The sequence below is a fragment of the Musca autumnalis genome, unplaced genomic scaffold (assembly GCF_047663935.1).
Source record: "Musca autumnalis isolate F117 unplaced genomic scaffold, ASM4766393v1 scaffold_4, whole genome shotgun sequence".
In the NCBI taxonomy this organism is placed as follows: domain Eukaryota; kingdom Metazoa; phylum Arthropoda; class Insecta; order Diptera; family Muscidae; genus Musca; species Musca autumnalis.
In genome coordinates this window covers 146,362,381-146,384,230 of record NW_027411977.1, presented here as the reverse complement: position 1 = coordinate 146,384,230, position 21,850 = coordinate 146,362,381, and the positions used below count along the sequence as shown (strand labels likewise).

Here is a 21,850-nt window from a genome sequence, read left to right as displayed (position 1 = left end):
AGAAATCTTATATTTGTTGGGATCCTCTCCGAGAGCTTCTCAGTTTTATACCCTCAGCCTTTAGGCTAAATAGGTTATGTACACATTGATACGACCAAAAATGTGCCTCATTGAAATTAGGGTTTTAGACCCCAAATTTGCTTAGACGAAATTCCTTGCAGAAAATTTGGAGTCGATTTAGCCCTGCCTGTCCGTCCGACTATCTATCTAACGGATCAACCGATTCGAACCAAATGTCGCACTTCGTAATATTTTGCTTTAAACTTAGGTTAAGTTCGAAGATGTGCCATATCGGCCCGCCCCTTCGGGTACCTTCACCACAAAAGTTAAAAATTTGGTCTAAACTTTGCACATCGTATTATTCCTTCCAGTTATAGATCATCTTTGAATATGGACTATATCGGTCCACTCCTTCGGGTACATCCCACACAAAATGCGAAAAATGTGAAGTTTAAGAACTCCTCTGGGATCGTTTTAGGTTTTTTTCAACAGGTTGTTCTTGCGGCCCCCTTCACGATGCTACTACTTTTTCTCGGGCAAGTCTATACTTCCTAAGATAATTGCCCAAAAGCTCCACAAAACCTGACGTCACCAACTAAATTAGCAAATCCACATTATAATTCTCGCTATAAAATGAATAAAGTGTAAATAATAGTAATAATAATATTATAATACACATAAATTCAAGGATCGTTAATATAAGTTAAATACGTATAAATCTTTTCAAAATAGCATAATGTTATGTCACAAATTCCGGACATGAAATTACGTTAAATTCAAACGCCGCCTACTGAAGTATAATAACAATAAAATTTCCATCTTATTATATTTACGTCTTTGGCAAAAAATTTCCGTAGAAATTGTGGAAATGTCATTAATAAATTCCAAACCAAAAAATGCTGTGCTCTTTTTGGTGTTTTGTTCTTTATGTTTTACGGTTTAAATGTTGTAAAAAAAAATCATAATTTTTATATTTAATTCTAGCCATCCATCATTTAAATTCATGTGGGTGTTCTTTTTTTATGCAACCCCATTATACACACGTTTATATGTATGTAAATACGTCATACAACCGGCATTTTGCATGTCCAACGTTTATCTTCACGCTCGTTATACATTTCGTGAAACGCACCTTAAAAATTATTGAAAAAAATAGAACAAAGTAAGGAAAGATACTGTAGTTTTGTATTGAGCAGCATACATATAACGAACCTAATAAAATAACCTGACAACAAGAAAATCAGCGCTGTCATTCTATTACCATGCTCAATTTTGATAACTTAGATGACATCGGATTTCAATTTAAAGAAAATAATGTTCATACATGGATCGGATAAATAATTATGTCCCCCTATATTGTAGCAATTTTCTTTCACAAATAACTCCTTAACATATCCCCTTAATTTCTCAATTAAACATATGCTAATAGTTTGCATTTTGCGGGGAATTTAACATATTTAGCCTCTAAAGTTGTTCTTCGTTCCGATTGATCAATTATTTGTATAGACATTTATTGTTTTATTTTTGCCTACCATCTATAGACCACAGTCCTACCTGCTTTCAAAGTAGATTTGGGTCATAAAAAATGATTTTGTGGACAATTCTCTCGTAAAGCCCTCACCCCTAGTGGTTAAAAAGTTATCTAAGCTAAATACGAAAAAAGAAAATCGTAATGTTCCGTTCAGAACACCTTGAACAGAATGAAAAAAAAAAATACGTGGTATTAGATCCCAAAACATATTTTGGAAAACATTGTCTATCGTATCGAATTTAGACTCAATAACTTTGAACACATAAAAGGATCAAAGAAATCGACTTCAAATTTTTCAACAAAATACATAGATATTTTTATGTCATAATTACATGCATGTAAGTGTACTGATATTGTTATTAATTAGATGGCCATGCCGTTTTATAACTATTTTAGAGAAGGTTGTTTCTACACTTTCATATAGTAAGGGGAAGTAAATCGTGTTTGGCATCATTTGAAAATGATAACCGAGTACTTTATTCATACGGCCGCCACTGAATGTATATGTATATACACATACGAATATAGGCACAGTTCCGTTGATTGTTGGTTTTCAAAATGTTCCAATTGAAATATTTTCACTGCCAATTTACACTGTCATAAAATGTTAATTTATTATTTATTAAGGGGGAAACATTTCCAACCTGACCACTCAAAAATATGCATCATAATTATTAAAACTGTTACATGCCACCCCTGTCCTACATTGCATTCTCGCATTTTGCGCTTAATGGGGAATGTTACCACCGTGCGCCGCATTGTTGAAATATTTCAAACGCCCTAAACTGTTGTAACGAATTAATGAAGAATGTTTCTAAATATTGAACCAAGGTTGGGCCTATCTATATCTATATAGTTGTTGCCCGTCTGTCTTTACCAAACATATTAGACAACAACAACAATCACCCCCATACAATTGCGAACATGACATTGCCGTTTCAATTGTTTACGTATCTGTTGGCTATTTGTAATTGAAACATATTTGAAACATGTGTGAGCAATGCTGAGCATGTGTGTGTGTCTGCATATGCCATATCAGTGCTAAAGTTTGACATGGTCATTTTGGAATGACCAACCTTAAAAAAGTGGATATTATCATTGGGCCAAGATACATTTCGCCATATACATACATATATCGCACCTTCGTATACAGCATTTTGTTCGTGGCGTGTGTGTTTTAAAAACCTCTAACTGGAGAGATTTGTTAAGAGCAATAGTTTAAAATATAGTGTGGTTTCAAGTGAAATATGTATTCATACAGAACAAGTAAGAACCACGTGTTGTATTGCAGTACAATAGAACAGTTAGAAGTGAAGATTAACGCTTTCATTTAAAAAAGATTTATTAAAGTTTCAACGATTTCTGGAGGACATTTTATATTTTGTATAACGGTTATATTCAAACATGGGCGTATACATACTGACAAATGTCTGGGGGAAAGAAGGTTAGAAGCCAAATTTCAGCCATTTCGGTGCTATATTGGGGCCACAACCTTCAAAATACCGAAAATCAAAACGTGGATATAAAGCGACAATTTTCAGGGGCAAAGCTTTTTGGTCCCAAAGCAGACTAATTGAAAAATTTCAGCCATTTCGGTAAGATAATGTCGCTAAAACCCTAAAAATAACGAAAATCGGTAGGTACTGTTCTATGGGGGCTGTATCAAAACATAGACCTATACTGAAAAATAGGACATGCCTAAATTGACTCAGAAAGTGAGCCTAAGTACATATAACCCTAAAACGAACTATGGGCCCATGTCGTTTCCTTATGCATGTTATAGGGAAACGCTGTGAATTGCAATAATCGATTTTTCGATTATTCGGTCTTCGTGAAAAACTTAAAACTCGATTTTCGGTTAGTCGATTATTTGACAGTATTCTAAAAGTTAACTTTCGATTAATCCTTAACCGCCGAAAACCGATTATAATCGAATATAATCGACCATTTTCGTTGATACGACGTGTGTTGGTTATATGTATAAAAAAGTACCGTCGATTACCCAATAGTCAACTACGACTAATAGTCGATCACGTTTAATAGCCGACTACGAATAATAATAGACTACGACTAATGGTTGACTACGAATAATAGTTGACTTCGTCTTTCGAAAGTCGACTAAGAATAATCGATTATCCGGTTTTGGCACAGTCAATAGTCGACTACGACTTTTAGAAATTTTACGGTTAATAATCGATTATTCGATTAACCGAAATTGATTTTCCGTATCCCTAGCATGTTACATACAAATGTACAAAGCCATAATACCCCTTACCACAGTGTGGGTTTAATATCACATTTTGACGGTGGCAAAACACATCAGCAAAAAGCTAGCCACAATTTCAGCCTTATAGCTACGGTGACCAATATTTTTGTATGTAATGCTTCTGTTTAGGTGGGGTAAGGGGAAATTCATAGGTATTTACAAACGATAACTCAGGTATGATGAGCAGTGGAGGGAGAAAAGAACCATCGAAATAAAAACAACCAGCATTAATTCTTAATATAAATATGATTGAAGTTTATTGTGTATTTCTTTTCTCTAGAACAAAAAAGATTGCCTTTGGTAATCGGGCGGTGGCGTCGGCCTTAAATAATAACGCGTAGACGTTATTTCACGACAAGTGAATACGTGTTCGCAGAGGATCACATGTCATAAACTAATACAATTACAATTATTCCAGTGAGAGTAAGGTGTACAAAGTGAGCAAACGGACAACAACCGATGCCCAGCGGCGATCCGCACACTACGGTCTCCGCAAATGGTGTTGTAGAGGAAATGCTAGTGCGCCAATCAGCATCCGTATTTGATGGAGCAGGGGAAGCTGAGGGACAAAGAATCTAACTTATACGGCTGCTATTATTAAAAACTTACCTTCTAAAGTTTTAAAATTTATAGAAAAATTAAACCAAGGCAATATTTTGTTTAATACAGTTACCTCTACTTATCACTTTCAAAAAATCGAGAAATATTTGATTGACTAGTTTTAAAGTACAGGTAGTATAGAGTATGCCGCAAAAATTTCCAGTCAATCGGAGAAAAATTGGCTGAGATATGACCGATAAAAGTGACGAACCAGTTATGTTTTGTGTGTAGAGGCGCAACTTTCAGACAATTTGGAGTTGATTTAGCCATGTCCGCCCGTCTGTCTGTCTGGCTGGAGCGCACGATAACTCTCGAACGGATCAACCTATTCGGCCCAAAATGTCGCTTTCGTAATATTTTGTCCAAACTTAGTTTAAGTTCAAAGATGAGTTATATAGGTCCGGCACCTCCCCCACAAATGTTCGGAAATTTTGTGCGCACGATAACTCTTGAAGGGACTAACCGATTGGCCCACACTTTACACATCGTGAAATTTCAACCAGACTTAGATGTGATTCCAATATGGACTCAATTGGTCCTCTCCTTCGGGTACCTCCGACACAAAATTTCGGAAAAGTTCAGTTCAGGACCTGCTCTCAAATCGCTTCGATTTTTGTTGTAACAACTTGCATTCGCTACCCCCCATACGACGGTACAGGTTTCATCAGGGGCAAGTCCATGCTTCCTGAGAAAATACCTTGAAAGGTGCGAAAAACCCTATGTGTAGTGGTTGGAGCGCAAGATAACTCTCGAACGGATCTACCGATTCGGTCTTCGGCCTTCGTAATATTTGTCCAAACCTAGTTTATGTTCGAAGATAAGCCATATCGGTCCACTCCTTCAAGTGCCTCCACCACAAAAGTTAAAATATGTTCAGAAAAATTGTGCGCACGATAACTTTTGAAGGGAGTGACATATTTGGTCCATACTTTACACATAGCAATTTATGTACCCGATATAGATTAGGTTCGAATATGGACTATATTTGTCCACTCGATCGGGTACCTTCCACACACAATTTCGTATAAGACCACTTTAAGACCTGCTCTCGAATCAATTTGATTGTTTTGAAGCAGCTTGCATTCACTGCCTCAATTACGACGGTAAAAGTTTTTTTCTGGGGCATACTGCTAAAGAAAACAGCCCGAAAGGTATAAAAACCCCTGTGGCACCATATGCAGTTGCTGGAGAGCACTCTCGAACTGATCAACCGATTTGGTCCAAACTTTGGCCTTCGTCATATTTTTTCAAAACATAGTTTCAGTTCGAAGATGGGCAATACCGGTCCACAACTTCCGGTACTTCCCCCCAATATGTAAAAAATCTCACTAATATGGTATGCACGATATCTCTCAAACGGGACAACCAATTTGGTCTACACTTTGTCCAAATTTAATTTAACTTCTAAAATGGTCCATATCGGTCCTCTCATTTATGTCTTAGTGCAGTCGAAGATCATTTGGATGCTGTTTTTCCGTGGACAAGTCCATGCTTCCTGGCATACTGGTCCAAAAGTTATACGATGACATACTGAAATGACTAGTGGGCGCGCTATCTATCGAAAAGATATGATTCCAAAAAAAAATCCACTTCCATAATGGACTATGTCGATCCATTTCGTTAAGTACCTCCTCCAACACTTTTGAACTTTAATCCTAATCCACATTTTTGTCGGCAAGTTCAAATGTCCAAAAAGGGCCACAAAACTCTGAAAAGACCCTAAATACATTCGATCTGTCCGTAGGTGAAAGTTTCAATTCACATATCACTGTCGGTAAAGCCGACTTGTACTTGTTTTAAGATTTTTGTCTGAGTTTTGGACAAAAAATGGTCAATGTTTTTCGTTAAATTAAAATTTTAACTTTGACCGTCTAAGATTATTAGGTTCTTCAAACGCTCACAAAAATATACGAAGATCGGCCCTTTAGTTTTTGAGCTATCGTTGGCATTCCAAAATGCTTTTACAAAACAAGTAAGAACGGCGTTAAGATCGGCCAGGCCGAACTAGTTATACCCTCCACCACAAGTTGTATTGAAGTAAAATGGAATAATTAGTTTCCTTTCGTGTATGAAGAAGACTTAATACTAAATTTCAGCAATTTCGGTAAAACAATGTGAGGCACCATTCTATGGGGGCTATTTCAAAACGTCGATCTATACCGACAAATTTCTGACGAAAAGTTTTTAGGCTCAAAGAAGACTAAATACCAAATTTCCTATATTTCGGTAAGAGAATGTGGCTAAAACTAAAAAACATACCGAAAATCAAGAAGTAAGCTTCTATGGGGATATAGGAAGACGTGTACCTATACTGATAATACTCTTCTGGAATATTTTATAACTCTTGGAAGACGAAATAACAAATTTCAGCCATTTTGGTGGAATATTGAAGACACAACCTTCAAAATACGAAAAGTTCTGGGGGAAAGTTTTATACCACCAACGTAGACTAAGTACCAAATTTCAGCCATTTCGGTGTGATAATGAAGCTAAAACCTACAAAATACCGAAAATCGGGAGGTACCGTTCTATGGGGGCTATATGAAGGTGTAGACCGATTCCGACAAAATTATGGGGGAAAGTTTTATACCCCTAAAGAAGACTACGTACCAAATTTCAGCCATTTTGGTAGGATAATGAAGCTAAAACCTTCAAAATAACGAAAATCGGGAGGTACCGTTCTATGGGGGCTATATGAAGGTGTGGACCGATACCGACAAAATTCTGGGGTAAAGTTTTATACCCCTAAAGAAGACTACGTACCAAATTTCAGCCATTTTGGTAGGATAATGAAGCTAAAACCTTAAAAATACCGAAAATCGGGAGGTACCGTTCTATGGCGGCTATATGAAGGTGTGGACCGATACCGACAAAATTCTTGGGGAAAATTTTATACCCCTAAAGAAGACTACGCACCAAATGTCAGCCATTTTGGTAGGATAATGAAGCTAAAACCTTAAAAATACCGAAAATCGGGAGGTACCGTTCTATGGGGGCTATATCAAAACGTGGACCGATATATACCATTTTCAATACCAACCATCCTGCAAGTAATAAAAACTTCTGTACCAAATTTTGACTCTCTATCTTTAAAATTGCGAGCTGTATCTTGATTTCAACAGACAGACGGACGGACGGACAGACGGACATGGTCAACTCGACATAGACTTTTATGCTGATCAATAATATATATACTTTATAGGGTCTCCGACGAATATTTCATGTGTTACAAACGGAATGACAAATTTAATTATACCCTCCATATGGTGGAGGGTATAAAAAAGGGGTTTCGCAGGTACCAATTTACCACAAAACTATGCAATATTTTTCAACAACAACAATTCCGAAGGTAGTATAAGATGTGATCTTTCAGATAAAAGAAAGAACAGCTAAAAAATATTTGCATTTTATTTGAAAAATAAATCGTGAAAAATTAGTTTTTTGGTCTGCACAACTAAGGCTAATCCCTTTATCAAATATAGTCAACGATTGGATACAAACTATGTACTTTCTTCCAAACATAGATCAAGTCTGAATATGACCTATAAATCCACTTCCTCTGGCACCTCTCCAACAAAGTTTATAAATCTTCGCTCAAATGCAGTTTACGGACTGTTTCCTATTACAGCAAGGTTCTGAAACTACAATGTTCATAGATGAGAAAAATAAAAAAAAATAAAAAACAAAAAATTGCCGGAGGGCTTTTTAAATAAATCGCGGTCAAATTTCACATTTTTAGGGGGTTTTTAGGTTTTTACGATTTTGCTTGGAAACCCAAGTCCCATTGTAATGGGATTAGAGAAAATGTTGAAGCTGTGAAAATTCTCTACAAGATTGACCTTTATGATATTTTCGTAGGTTTTACCAATTTTGAGATATAGAAGTTCAAATTGGGACTTCCAACAGGTCTCCTCGTATTGAAACAGAAATGTTAAAATATTTGTTAGCATTTCATGTGCTGTTGTTTATGGTTCACATCGGATCGAATCCTTAGCTAGTTATGTTTGTTGCTGCAACAGGCTAAAAGAAGAGAAGGAAAAGAAGTTTACACTCTGTTTATTTGTTTTGCTTTCGTCTGCTTCTTTTGGCATTTAAAGTGTGCTGTGCTGTTCTTATTCTCGTGATGTTTCATTTTTAAGGTTCATCCGAGATATGGCTTTCTTTAATGACAACCAACAATGATGATCTCATCCACTTCATCGAATCGATTGCATCATAATGACTCCCAACGAAAAATACAGAATTCTTCGAAATTTGCCAAATCAATGCGAGACAATGTCAAAATTCGGAAAATGTTCGCTAATATTCTCCTTCATATGTATAAATGTATGTTTGGATGTGTACATGTGAATATCTTTATGACGAATAAAAAAACGGAAGACAGCAACTGACCAACGACCTCAAGTCCATCAATTTCAATATTAGTTAAGACGACAGACATTTTCATTGAAAGGTGACCCACAAATTGAAGTTCGCAGGGTTTTGGGTTTGTTTGTTAATTTTGTTTTTTTTCCGGTTTTTTTATTCAAAACAAAAAAGGCGTTTAACTTTAACAGGGCTTTTAGCAAAATTAAAATTATGCCATATCATACCCGGTCTGTGTGAGGGAGATTTTTATGGGGGTAGCTGATATACTTATGTTTGTCATATTTCATTAAATTGACCTAATATCGAATTGGCATAGCCTCTGGCTAAGTGTGTGAGGGAAGTTTATTCAATTACTAAACTGTTCGCTATGGTTCCACCGCAAACAGTCCAAGTTCACATGCAAACAATGCCACGTGCAGCAGCAATTTGATTGATCCACATTGATCAAAATATCGGTCAAACAGTCAATTTGCTGTACCTTCCTTCCGCCCAACCATCGTGCATCACCCATCCATCCATTCATTTATGGTTATGGCTTTCCTTTTGCGGCCATTTCATGTCCAAGAGTTTTTAACCTTATTTCTTTATTGTGTTGACCAATAAATTGTGTTACCACAATAGAGAGCAGTGGCAGTGGTATAATGCGGTTTTAAAATTGGGTCACCGATGGATGGATGAATGGTCTGCTGGTGTGTGTCATTCGCCAGTGGTCATTGTCATTTGATTGTATGCGATTATGCGTAAGTGACATTTATTTGTATTTGAATGTTGTTAATAAAATGTTCATATCTCATAAAATTCACTTAGAGGGGGAATGTTACCATGTGTAATTCGAAATTGAAATTGTCATCATAAAGGATGGGAGAAAATTTCGATCCAAAGAAAGGATGAACTTTATGTTTGTGTGTTTCTCATCTCTGGCCTTCAATACATGCATCCCGTTCGGAGCAACATTACGGCAATTTGTGTGTTTCTCATCTCTGGTCTTCAATTCATGCATGTTGTTCTGAGCAACGTTACGGCGATATAACAATATTGGAGCTTCAGGGCCACCGTCAAGCATAGGTTATTATGACCTTTATGCACACAGTAGACAAGAGTTTGATTCTCACCCTATTATGAGGCGATAAGAAAGGGGTGAGAGAAGTATGCCCTTGTTCCTTCTAGGATGATCAAGGCATATAACTATGGTGACATTTTGAACTAAAATAGTTCCTATATTTGATCACAATCCATTATTTTGCCTTCATCTTCAGAAAGCAACATACAACCCATTACCACCCCAGGCAGCGCTAATCTTAGAGAATAATATAACCACTCATATCTCATGTTTCTTCAATTTATCTCACTGCACTTTTGTAGAATAATGACTCAGAACAAGCGCAAACCATAACGACAAATCTTATCAGTAAATCTCAAATAGATTTGTTGTTGGTTCTGTATGTTTTGCAACTTAAAGTTGTCGTTATCGCAAAGTGGGTATGCATGACGAACAACGAACGAATGGGAATCGATGAAACAAAGTTAAAATTGTTGTTCACTTTAAACCTTAAACAAATTGAATTAGTTCATTTTTATTATTATAAACAAAAAATAAAATTAACAACAACAGCGTCAGCACAACAAATAATTCCAAAACAAGACAACAAATGCCAAATTGAATCGCAGCCTGTGGTATTTGGTGTTGTTTTGTTTTTATTTATTTTTTTGCTGCTGAATAAGCCATTTGGATGTATGTTTATGAACGCCCCTCAAACCTCCCCACCCAAAAAAAAACAAAATTATAGAAACCTGAATTTGATAGCCCTTCTTATCATTGCAATTTTCATGTGTGCTTTCGAAGGTTGAATGCCAATGAATCGACTGAAATTATTTAACAAAACCAAATGTTTCGCAGTCCATTCATTGGTAAAGCATAAAACAGTCTACAACAACACGTCAGCAGCGTCAACAACAGAAGTTTTGACAGAACGTAATAATAAAGACCGATCGCATTACCTTACCGGCAGACCCAGTATGAACGTTGAATAGTAGTCGTCGTCATTATCAATTGTCAAATATGCAAGAGGGAGGCGAATTTTTGCTACTTTTTCAGTGTGCATATGTATGTATGTATATACAGATGTGTGTTTTCATTTAATGAAAACATTGCACTGTGGGCGTAATCCAAATCTAGCGGGGAAAAATTAATACCTCTAAAACTAATTGAGGTAAGCGGATATGATTTGGTACATATGAATGTTACTTCCCAGCAAAATGTTTGTAGCCAAAAAGGTAGTTGAATCATGAGTGCAAGTGCTTCTGGACTACATCTTTTTACGTGAAAGAAGTCATGATTTTTACAAGGGCATGGTGCAGCGAGGATTCTGTCTAATTTGCATCTTCATCACATACATATTTTGCATGACTCTATGGAAGTCAGTAAAGAAGCATTTCTTAAGGATTTTTCGTGTATTTTTGAGCAATAAAATGAAATTGTCAAGGATAAAAAGTAAACAATAACCATAATGGATTATTCTTTTTGGTGTTTAAAAGTAGTTTTGCAAAAAACTCAAAAAATTTTCCCGGGGGACTTTAATGCGCATCATGAGATGTGGCATTCGGCCCTCGCAAACGACCAGAAGGGTACAGCGCTGGCTGAGCAGGTTGATAGCCCTACGTTTTGCACGGTCAATGAGGACGCACCTACCAGAATTACAAGAGAGTGTCCATAACCATCGTGTCACCTGGTCTGACAAATGAGGTTGGCAACCCGTCATTTGCCTTGAATCAGACCATCTCCCCATAATTGCCTCCATTAGCAGACCACCCGATTTCATCACCTCTGAACGCCGCACATTCGTCAATCATAAGAATGCTGATTGGCCGAGTTTCAGAGAGTTCACCAATCACCGCTTCAGAGAACTGCCCAATCATTCTGATGTTCGGGTAGCGGAAAGGACGTTCCGAGACATCATCACTGCTGCAGCCGCTAGCCATATCCCTGCTGGTCGAATACCCGAAGTAAAACGAAACTTCCCAGCAGAGGCGACGGGATTAGCAAATGAGCGTGATGAGATTCGTCGAGCCAACCCCAATGAACCCAGAGTCAGGGAACTGACACTGGAGGTTAACAGGCTGTTCGGCGAGCATAAGCGGAACAAGTGGTTAAATCATCCAATCAACATTGGAATTGTGGGCAACGGTTAAGTCACTCTCGAACCCTGGAAGAAGGGTAGATAGGACCTCAGTCACGTTTGTCGACGTTACGTTGACTGACCCGAAGAGGTGCGCAAGTTATTTCAATCGACAGTTTGTCGAGCACACCGAAGAGAAGAGTATTACGTCGCATTAGATATCTTCCTGCCGAGGATGAACCACCCCAGTTTACAATGGATGATGTTGCCAATGCCATCAGGAACGCTAAATCATCCAAAGCGTTGGTCCCTGATGGAATCTCCATGGTAATGCTGAAGCAGCTGGATGAGCCGGGAGTGGAGTATCTCACTAAAGCTCTCAACTTGTCGCTATCCACCCTCATTGTTCCCGAAGTCTGGAAAATGGGCAGGGTGGTCCCACTATGGAAGCCCGGCAAGGATGCCAGCGAAAGTGAATCGTACAGGCCGATTTCGCTTTTGTCGCCCGTAGCAAAGACCCTTGAGGCCTTAGTCCTCCCCAGTATCAGAAATAGCTATCAAGTCGCCGATCATCAGCATGGATTCCGTAAGCAGCACAGCACGATAACAGCGCTGCACGCCATTACTACATATATTTGTCAAGGACTCAACCAGATACCGCCGTGTGATAGAACAGTGATGGTGGCGCTTGACTTATCAAAAGATTTTGATACAGTCAGGCACTCCACGCTGTTTGAGGACATTGAGCAGACAACCCTCCAGCCAAGCTTGAAAAGCCAGCCAATTATATGTGTGGACGCAAGTCGTACGTGGAACTCAGGAACAAGAAGTCCAAACCCCGTAGAGTGAAACGGGGAGTTCCCCAAAGTGGGGTGATATCTCCGGAACTGTTTAACCTCTACCTCTCCTGTATTCCGTCCCCTCCGCCCACGATCCTGGCGTAAGGTACCTTCCCTGATGACATCTGTGAGAGACTGAACACCTATTCAACCGATCTTGCCACCTTTTTCCACTGGAGGAATATGCAGAATTCCGCCACAAAATCTACAGCCACTCTGTTCACCACATGGACAGCGCAGTTTGGACGAAAGTTGCATTTCATGGTCGACGGTAGTAGAATTCCGACCACAAACTTCCCCAAAATTTTAGGGGTCACATTCGACACTACATTCAAGTCATGCGCACACGCTACAGCTATCTGCGACAAACTGAAAAGCAGGAACAAAGTCCTCAAGTCCCTAGCCGGCAGCACTTGGGGTGCAGATAAAGAAACCTTGTTGACCACATATAATGCGATAGGTCGGTCTGTGGTAAGCTATGCGGCTCCAGTTTGGTCCCCGAGATTATGTGATACGAATTGGAAAGAGATTCAAACCTGTCAGAATGCCGCCCTGAGAACAGCAACAGGGTGCCTCCTCAAGTCTTCAACGGACCATCTACATGAGGAGGCAAAGATTCTTCCAGTAAAGCAACATAATGAGATTTTTTCGTTGCAGTACTTGCTTGGGTGTTACCGTGAGAGCCATCCCAATCACCATCTGCTGGCTAGGCCCAACGCATTCAGGCATATCAGGAAGGATATTCATGCTCTAGAGATGGAGGTCCAACAATATAGGAAAGAACCCCTAGATCAACAGGCATATCAAGCAGGTTTAAATAGTATTCACACGGATGCAGTTGCTAAGGCCAAATATACAGAGTAGTTTTGGCTCAATTACGCTCAGGATATTGCAGTCGCCTAAATTCTTATTGGGCGGAAATCGATCGCGCCGTGCATGACATCTGCCCAGTATGCGGCATGGGCCCGCACGACACAAAGAACCTTTTCAACTGCCCCGCCAAACCTACTCATCTAATTCCAGTGGATCTGTGGCTACATCCCATCGAAGCAGCCATTTTCCTGGAACTGGAGATAGACCAAGAGCCAGATTAAACAGAAGAACGAACATTTGGTTTTCGCGTTTTAATAGACAAAAAATCTACACACCAAACATTATTCACTTAGGTATATCCCCCATACAAATGCCCTACTTTAAATTACGTATTTTCATGTAAAAATGAATTTATAAAATTGTTAACATGAGAAAAGGCAAAAAAAGTATGTAATTTAATATTAAAAAGGTCCGTTAGTGTTTCCGTGTGTTTCCCATAAGTTGCACTTTACTCAAAATGATCTAAGTAGAAAAATCTCATATAAATGTTCAAAGATTTTTTTCAGAATATTCACAACATCCAATAAGGCTGCAACTTTTTTTTAAATAAACATTACTAGTAAATGTACCGTTATAACGGCCAATAACCATTAAATGCAATACTGTTTGTTATTTTTTTGGGTCTACCAGTATGTTTGAAAAAATACTGCATTGATAATTTTTACTTAGCCCTTGGTCAGTTTTCGGACTTTTTTCCCCGCTAGATTTGAATTTCGCACACAGTGCATTGGTGCGAACAATGATTTACAACTGCTGAAAAAATGTAAAATATTTCTATTAAAATTATCCCCCTTTGGAGAGGCACAGCTTAATGGTACCGGAAGTATCCACAGGTTGAATATAGAGAAATACTTTGCAGATCTCAGCAACGGGACGAGCTTTATATAAAAACAAGCAAAAAAAGTATAAGTCTGCTGTTCTGACGAAGATATAACCTCAGCCTCTGACCAAAAAAAGCAAACACAATAATGATGCCGTGTATGAAATGTATTGATTTTGTATCACGAGTTTTATTCAAAATAACCCGAGTATTGAATTACGCTAAATTTGAAAGAAATTATTGAAAAAGTTGTGCATACTAGACATTTTAGTATTTGTCAGCATGGTTTTTTGGAGCTTTTCTTTTCGAATTTTGTGAGGGAGGTACCCGAAGGAGTGATCGATATAGTCCATATTCCAATCTGATACATGACTGTATGAAATAATATAATGTGCAAAGTTTGAACTAATCAGAAACTTCCTGCTAGAGTTATCTTCCGGATTTGCCATTTTAGTTGGTGCCGTCGAGGTTTCTTGAAGCTTTTATCTCAGGAAGTATGGACTTGCGGTCGAAAAAAGTTGTACCATCGAAAAGAGAGCCGCAAGGACAACTTCCTGAAACAAATTTCAAAACGATCCGACGGAGCTCTTAAACTTCACTCTTGCCGTATTTTAGATGGGATGTACCTGAAGGAGTGGACCGATATAGTAGATATTCGAACCAAATCTACATATATATCTGGAAGAATAATACGATGTGCAAAGTTTGGACCAAATCGATTGTTTCCCTCGAGAGATATCGTTCACACCATTTTACAGAACAATTTTGAACTTTTTTGAGGGAGGTACCCGAAGAAGTGGACCGATATGGCCCATCTTCGAACTTAAACTAAGTTAAACTAAGGGGTAGTTTACACTATATGTAAATGTCATATGACATGAAATTTTCCATCATTATATAGTCGCTAATATGTGCAATATTGGCGATTTTTCTTACGCCATTTACTTTGCGCGTCCACACCAGCAAAAATGTAATAAAATTGCGTCTCCAAATTGCTTGCGTGGGTAGATATGGAATGTTTTTATTTCGTGTCATATGACATTTACATATAGTGTAAACTACCCCTAAGTACGGAATCGGTTGAACCGTTCGAGAGTTATCGTGTGCTCCAGCGAGCCAGACACACAGACAGACGAACAGATATGGCTAAATCAACTACAAATTGTCTGAAACGGATTTCGGCCCAACATACTTGGGGTCTAAAACCATTATTTCGCTGAGGCACATTTTGCCATATGAAAGTGTATATACCCTCGTTAGCATAAATGCTGAGGGTATAAAAACATGGTATTCCAAATTGGATAAATAAAACAAATAGAGAGGAATGGAAATCTTTTCTTAGTTCGGCTTATAGGACACATGTTTGGTAAGTACAACAACATTGAATTGCAGCAAAGAAAATAATTATATATGTACATAAATATTTCTAAAACACTGTGCATTAAAAATGTGTAAATGTGTTGAGCGCGGTATGACTGATTTCTCTCCATGAGTGGACAACCAAATTGAAACAATAACAACAACAACAAAAAACCCAAATAAAATCATATTTGTCTTTATAAATACTTTATAAAAATTGCACACAAAAAGGTATTTAGCGTAGTCGCAATTTTGTTGCGAGTTGGCGCTGTAGGTTTTGTTTTATCACTTTTGTGTCTGTTTTGTTTTTATTTGAATGTAGTCCATGTGTTGTTGTTGATGAGGGATCTGGGCTTTGTGAAATTACGTCATACCTAAAGTTAACGAACGCTTGGCATTGCAAAAGCCAAAACAGAATTTTTCGTCTGTTGAGGCGACAACAACGCGTTTGTAAAACAAAAACAGAAAATTGCCGGTATGCGTCCTTCCCTTATATGGTCAAACACCCTACAGTGAAGATGCAGTGAAATGTGTGTTTTATATACTCGGGGGAATTTATTCGGAGGCCATAAATGCTGTTTGAACCCAGGGCTTCCATATTATTTTTATGGAAAATCGTCAAAATGACGATTTTTATTTTAGAAATCGTCAAATCTATTTTATAAAATCGTCAAAAAAAATCGTCAAAAATTAAAATATGCACTTTTAGATATATTTTAATATATTTCTTATTAAAAGAAACAATCAGTAAATTGAAGCTATTTATTTTACAAATAAGAATGTGAATAAACATTTAATCATTAAGTTATTTACTTTTTAAATAAATATTTGAGTTTATCATTTTAAGAGATCGGGCTTAATAAATATGTCATAACAATATGTTTCGTTAAGTTTTAAATCATTTTTGGTATAAAGTATACCCTCCATTGAATCATTATGAAGAGAATTTTGATATTTTATTTTTTTAAGATTTACTTGGCTGAGAACGCATTCAACATTTTCTGACGAATGACGTAATAACTATCATTGCCTCACATCAAAAATACCCCTTACCAAACATCTTACTAACCCTTTATTTTAACAAGGGCCTGTCGCGCCAAATAAGTATTATTTGACGATTGTAATAAGTAGTTAAAAAAGTAGTCGCTTAAAGTCGTGACTACTTATATTAGTGGTCAAAAATAACCACTAATTTCGCTCGACATGCCCTTCTTAATCAAGGTTTAGTAAGGGGTTTTGTAAGGGGTATTTTTGGTGGGTTTCTTTACAAATTTTGTTCTTATAGGAAATGCATATGAGACATCACCACGTTTCAAACTGAATATTGCATTCCAAAACCGAAATAAATCCGTTTCATTATTTTCAAACATTTCCGTAATATCCAAAAATCTTAGCTCACGAAATTTTGAAACTATTTTTTGTTTTTCCTCCATGTTTACGAAATGTGAAAATTCTTTAAAGATTTCGAAAAACTAATTAAATTGCTTTCACAATTTAAAAACTTCATTTAATTGCTCTATTCCAGAACTTGCAAAAGTATACTATTATCGAAATTTTGACCAATTTTCCTTCATAAATTTTCCAAAAAATTCAAAAATAATAGATTTTTGCAGGTTCTGATTTATTAATTATTAAAATCAACTAAAAATATTTGAGCAGTTTTTGAAAATCGTGTTTTACAAAATTAATCATGACTTAATTAGCATAATAACCAAAAATCGTCATTTTTTGGGCAAAAATCGTCAAGTCGTCGTTTATCAATTTTTGACCAAAAAATCGTCAAAATGACGATAAATCGTCAAATCTGGCAGCTATGTTTGAACCTACATGTACAGATATGAATAACGTCAACGAGTATTACAAGTTATACCAGGAACTTGCTTATGACCTAAATGTATTGCGGAAGATTCTGAAACTTGTCAGTAATAGAACGTGTTTTGTTGAGGTAATTGGTAGAACCACATAGAATTTAATGATCCATTTCTGGTATGACTTCCTATTCTATATAAATAGGAACTATTTTAATTTTTTTGCAATGGATTTTATAATGTAAAGTGGAACGCATATATCCATCCATAGAAGTTCCATGATAAACATTTACCTATATTACACTTCGAAAGAAGGGTGTCTAAGCATTCCTCCAAGCAACCTCCTCAACACAGCCATGGCATGCAGGTTTTATTTGTCTTTTATTTTTGTGGAATTTAATTTTTGCATTGTTTACGCCACCACATTTTGTGGCCTCTGAAATGGATACTGGCAAAAATGCAAACAAGTCAAAAGATTATGACGAAGGTCACATGGCGGAAAGAGCGGAGAAACAACGGTGTGTGACAACTACAAAATGACAACTTCATTGACGATGATGTGACATCTGAAGAAATACGAGGGTAAAATGTTTATTTAGATATGTAAGTGTGTATATAGATGTGAATAGTGGTAACACACTATTCAAAAATAAAATGAGGTCTGCAATATTGATATACAACTATTTTCGGTTTTCGGAAAAGCATTACTGGACAGTTGAATAGTCTTCAGATAGTGGTGGCAGCTCAATTCGTTGGGAATGACGAAGTTCCTTAGATCATTGGATTGGCGAGAATATTCTTAGTGCCCCCATAAAAGTCGAAACATAACGTGTACAAACAAAATATGAAATTTATTGCATCTGAAAGGATCTCGAGGTAATATTAAAAACTATTAATGTCCTCAGTTAAAGTTACCTTAAAAAACCTAAATTTTTTTAAGCTACACGAAACATTGTGAAAAAATTCCATTCTCAAATCTATTCGAGATACTAATTATGGCAATTGCGCGCAAAAGTTGTATCGGTTTCAATTTTGATAACACTGTGACACAAAATGGAGGTAACAATCTGGGGCAGAGATAATTTCTTTTGGGGATGAAAGCCCTTGGTGAGTATATCAAGAATCCGGAAGGAAAGATCCGCCGTGAGTCGAACTTCCGAGTTATGGCGTTATGAAGTTTCTGCTGAAGACACTTTAAGGCATCATGAAATTAGCGTTATATCTGTGTTAACTGTCTCGTTAGCTTATTTATGAGATGACATGTCTACAGTCAAATCGAATAAGGATTATTTTCGTAGAGCATTTCGACCATCTATCCCTTCGCCCCTTATTTTAAGAACCGCTATAAAAGTACCACAAGATGACATTTTTCACCTTCGAAATGTTGTGCAAAAATGTCGCCCAGAATATTTTAGGTGCGACTCTCATTGTCAACTAATTGATTTTGTCGCGGTTTCATACTCATTTTTGACATTTGCCCTGTTTTGGCTCAGAAAAAGACTATATGTATATTAAAATATGTACGTAATCTACACACCGCGACGATTCAAATGAATCCAAAACTATAAAAATCTGTTTACCGATTCGCATTATATAGCAGAAACAAAAAAATATTTTCAGTAAATTCTATAAAATGTCTGTAAGAAAAAAATATGTATGTACAAATGTATGTATGTACTTTTTCAAATTTATTTTGTGAGTTAGTTGAAGAGAATGCAGGAAAAATTTAATCACTTTCTGAATACATGATGTGTCCTTTTAAATAGGGCATAATTTTGAAGTAAAACTGTATCGGTTAATGCACACTTTAAAATACGTGTAAAGCCCTAAGTCATCAAAATCCCGATAAAACGATTTCCCGATAAAACAAATTGTTTTTTTTTTTTCGTAAATGGTTGTTAAAGGCTGTAAATGGAGGGGACATCGAATGCTCAGGTTCCAATCGTCGGGTACGTGTTCTTTCTTCCTTTTATTATGGCGTCGCCGTTGGGTTTGAACAGCTCGGCTAATAAGCCATCTGCTCCTGCTTTCTTATTATTTTTCAGCCGACTCATTTCTGTTTTTACCTCATCTTGGCCGGGCGTTATAGATTCAATACCATCTTCTGGGATTGGATCTGTGGTATTTTCGTCGTCTTCGCTAGTATTGGATACCAACAGTATGGAAAAATGCTCTTTCCATATCCCTAGCACACTATATCAGTTACCAAATTATATAGCTGGTCTCTACGGGAGGATGTATCAAAGCCATCAGTTTGGTGTTTCACTCTTTGATAGAATTTTCGGACTTCATTTTGACCCCTGCTGTACATTTCGATTTTTTTACACTCCCGCTTTTCCATTTCTCTCTTTTTCCAACGGAAAAGACTTTTCTCCTCTTTTCTTTTCTCCCGACAGCAAGACACTCCTGGTCATACCATAGATTCCTTGGGGGGTTCAAAGGGTTAAAGGTTTTAGCCACATTATCCAACAGAAATAGCGGAAATTTGATATTTATTCTTCATTGGGAGAGAGAGTAGTAAGTAAATGTATAGTGGTTTTTGAAATCGATCATAGCCCCTATGGGCTAGGTTTTTACATGAGCATAAATAAATAAAATATCCCCGTAGAATGGTCTGGAATGGTACCCAGCAAAAAGTTTGCCTCCAAAGAGGCAGTTAAATGATATGTACAAGTGATCTGGAAGTGCATCAAATTATGCATTTTCACTCATGATTTTTACAAGAGCGTGACTACTGAAAGAGGCACTCCATTGCACTGCATTTTAACTGACCCTTTGGCACTGCATTTTAACTGACCCTCTGGCACTGCATTTTAACTGACCCTTTGGCATTGCATTTTAACTAACCCTTTGGGGTAGAATAGGAGGCAGTCCAAAGCACGTGTTTTGATACAGGCATTCTGCGGAAATTGTGCAAGCCATTACAAAATATCCCAGAACAAATAAAATGCATTTATTATTTGTTTAAAACAAAAATATTAATAACTTTATTACATTAACACAAATTATGAAAATTCTCCATTGAATTCAATCGCAAACATGCGTGTTTCCTCCTCTCTCCATTTAATCCAAGCTGAACTGTTTTTGCTTCATCTGCTAAATGGGTTGTCTTCCCATCACCAGTTAAGATTTCGACATGTACTCCAACTTCTTCTCGTGAGTTACCGGAAAAATGTTTACAAATTAAATATTATTTAGTTTGTATTAACAAATGTTTGGAAATGTTAACACGCTTATCTCTTTTTGGAAAATGTATGCCGCTACCTGTAGAGATGTACAAACTGATTTATGTACATGTAGGGATCTCTAAAAACTGCTAATAAAATGTAGCGAACGGAGTGCCTTTTTCACGACTCCGTTTGGACTGCATCCGGATGCTGTTAAATCCTGAGGAATTGGAGTGCCTTTTTCACGAATCCGCTGAACTGCATCCGGATGTTGTTAAAATGTGACAAGTGGATGTGATTCTTTGGATTGCATCCAAATGTGGTTAAAATGTGAGGACTGGAGAGCCTTTTTCACGACTCCGTTTGAACTGCATCAAAACATGCCGTGACAGAACTAGTCCACATTGCACTACTTCCAATTTATTTCGCTGGGGTATAGCCCTTATAGCCTTCGATGAAGATTAAAACATTCCCATTTTTCGGTATTTTGAAGGTTTTGGCCACATTATACAACAGAGATGGGGTTTTAGTCTCCTTTGGAGCTATAAAATGTTTCTGCATAGAATTATCGGTATAGGTTACATTTTGATATACATATGCACTGCCCCATAGAATGGTTCCGGCAGATTTTCGGTATTTTTAAGTTTTAGGTACTTTATCCAACGCCGTTTACACCGTTTTTAAATGTTTGCTAATTCTTTTGGTTTAAAGATATTGCGCAAAACCCTGACTATTCCGTTGTAGTCTTTGCGACGTAAAAAAAATTCTTCCAAAATCAAATTTTGTATCGTTTTTGATTTTATTTTCTACATTTTCTTTGTCTTAATACAATGTTAAGAGATTTACTAAAAATCAAAGAAATTGACTTCCTAGAAATCTGAAAGAGATTACAAGAGAAAACTCTAAATGGATACAAACAAGAAATCATAAATAATAATACGTCTATAGTCGTATCAAAAGCATTCTTGTCTATTGACAATTTTAACATTCTTATATTTCAAGTGGCTTATATTATGTTTTATTTGCTTTTTTTTTTTGCTCTTACAAAATCTTATTGAAGCACTATTCATCTAAGTAAGTGCTAGGGTAAATGTCGTAAATGT

At 37.0% G+C, this 21,850-nt stretch overlaps 1 protein-coding gene and 1 long non-coding RNA gene across 2 annotated transcripts in view; one reads left to right on the top strand and one right to left on the bottom strand.

Moving 5' to 3' along the window:
- The window catches only part of LOC141403528 (uncharacterized), a 240,504-nt gene that overhangs the window by 182,286 nt on the left and 36,368 nt on the right, over positions 1–21,850 (top strand). The window lies entirely within an intron of this gene.
- The window catches only part of Lmpt (four and a half LIM domains protein limpet), a 437,156-nt gene that overhangs the window by 391,310 nt on the left and 23,996 nt on the right, over positions 1–21,850 (bottom strand). The window lies entirely within an intron of this gene.